The sequence below is a fragment of the Manis pentadactyla genome, chromosome 1 (genome assembly GCF_030020395.1).
Source record: "Manis pentadactyla isolate mManPen7 chromosome 1, mManPen7.hap1, whole genome shotgun sequence".
Taxonomy (NCBI): Eukaryota; Metazoa; Chordata; class Mammalia; order Pholidota; family Manidae; genus Manis; species Manis pentadactyla.
Genome location: NC_080019.1, coordinates 226,331,528 through 226,334,031, shown reverse-complemented (window position 1 = coordinate 226,334,031; position 2,504 = coordinate 226,331,528). Strand labels below are relative to the sequence as shown.

The window sequence follows — 2,504 nt, the reverse complement described above, 5'->3', positions numbered from 1 at the left end:
GTTCACAAAATAAGAAAATTCTGATACTTCAGCATTCTGATAGTCAAAGCATTTCTGTAGCTCCACATAGAAGAAACAAGCATTAGATCGCTCAATTTTTACCTTATGGTCTCTTCCGGCATCTACAGCAACTGTCTGTCTACAGGAAGGAAAGTTTGTCCTTGAGTCCACAACAAAAAACACTGACAATGCCCTCAGCAATGGCTTACCAAAATGCTTCTGAGTGCAACCCACATTAAGAAACATATTCATGTTGTGATTCACCATCAAAAGATATGCAGACACATAAACAGAAGTTTCATGTTTCATATAAGTTAACTGTAAAAAGAGTTGTTTATTAAAAAAACAGTCCCGTGGAGAAATTCGAATATTTGGGTGTTTTGGAGATTGGATATTACATGATATTAAATAAGTGTTAGTTTTGTTAGGATCGATAACAATGACGCTGTGCCTTCTAAGAAAATGCCTATACTTAAAAAAAAAACACATCCTGAAATATAGGTCAGTGAAATGAAGTAATGTCTGGGATTTACTTTAAAATATATGGTCAGAAATGGTATGGCACAAATCCTGGTAACTGTTGGATCTGGGTGATGGGTATGCAGAGGTACATTATTCCACTTTTGTACATACTTGCACTTTTTTTTTTTTAAGTTTTCATTTCCTGTTTATTTTCAGTGCTGCACTAGAGAACATTTTATAATGATTAGTGATGTGGATAATACCAGTATGTTTCAAATACTAAGTGCTAGTATTTTCTGGTAAATATTGATACTCACCAAACAAAATAGCCAAACATAACATAATTTCAGGAAATGGTGACACCACCTGCGTAATTCACCCAAATTACAAAATGGCTACACTTAAAATCATGCATATTTTACCATTTCATTAAACTTCTTTTAAAACTTCTACAAACTTTCCCAGTGTACAAAGATTCCTCCAAAACTTTGTAACATTAAATTACAAAAGTCTTTCTAGAAAAGTAGAAAGTTATTTTTCAAATTTCGGCTTTATGAGTTTTTTTAAATCTGTTAAAAAATATAGTGAGGAGTGTGTTGAGAGAGGTGGACTAAATGGAGCTTCCAGTTGATGGATACAACGTGTCTGAAAATACTTCAGTCATGTGGAGGAAAAACTTCAAGAGCAAGAATATATTATAAATAAAAGGCTTTCAGCAAGATGAAAAAATGAGCAGTTCTTGCATCAGTTGCACCCATCGGACAGAAGACTTCTTAAAGAATGCTTGTTTATAGACTCTTCTGTAAGATAGAGTTGGCTACATCCAGTGATTCATCTTTTACTAGAACAATATCATAAGAGTCCATGTACTTTGCTAAAAGCTCATCCACTCTGTCATTTAGATATCCAATTTTCAGAATATATTCAACATTAGCTACTTCTTCTGCCATTCTTATGTCTCCTTGAGAGTCTCCCAGCAGAATTATGTTGCTATTGTCTTTTAGTTGACTGAAATAGTCTGTATTCTTCAAGGCACCATCATGTTTGTTATATACATGAATTAGTTCTCCTTTAAATCCTTTGAGTATACCATTGTCATCAAAATCCATGAAGTTGGACACTACTGTGATGTTTGGATGGTAAACACCAGCTTGACAGATAACCTCTTCTAGTATATCACCGATACCAGCCAAAAATATAAACACAGGGATACTGTATTGCTGGGGCTTATCAAAGAAATTCTCATATCCCTCCTTGAGCATAACATCAGATTCTGCCACAATTTCTTTCAGTTTAGCTTTTGGTAAAGCCTGTTCAACAAGCAAACCATGTGACTTGGTAGTATACCACTCTACCATGTAAGGGTACTTCTCGTCTATGGTAAGAACAGGATCAATTTCAATAGCATAATATTTTTCCTTTAGTTGTCATAACTTTTTTCGACATTCATCTGTAACCAGTTTACTGTTGTCAATGGCATAATGAGAGGTTGGGCATCTCTTGCCTTCATGGGAAAATCTACTCAGTGTCAGATCAAAGTCTGTTATGATCTGAACTTTGGCAGCTCCTCCTTTGATAAGACCACAGATAATTTCTTCTACTCTTGCAGGGTTCTTGATGTGAACTGAACTTTTCTGGATTTCTGGCATCATTTTCACATGTACAGCAGAATCTTGATTAGGCATTTCTTGGGTATCCAATCAATCTTCCTTAAGCCACTTTGAGTCCTTGAATTTGTCCTAGAACAACAGCATACATAGGTGGTAAGCAAAATATCCAGAGATTCAGGGCTTGGATACAGGAGTGTTTTTTTTCCCTAGAAGAGAGATTTCTGATGGCATTTTGCTTTTTCTTAACACCCCGAAGGTAACCGGACGAGCTACGCCAGTGAAAGAAAATTCTTCCTGTCTGAGAAGTGTTAATATAGCACAAGGTGCAGCACAGGGCGGTTCCAAAAGCCTCGGCTAAGCTCTCGGCAAAAACAGACCATCTTGATGATCTTGGTCTTCCGGCCCGTCTTCCTCTTCAAGGTGAACAAGTAC

General features: G+C 36.3%; 1 pseudogene; it reads right to left on the bottom strand.

Moving 5' to 3' along the window:
• Nucleotides 1–639: 639 nt before the first annotated feature.
• On the bottom strand, nucleotides 640–2,270 carry LOC118908623 (cytosolic 5'-nucleotidase 3A-like; annotated as a pseudogene).
• Nucleotides 2,271–2,504: the final 234 nt, after the last annotated feature.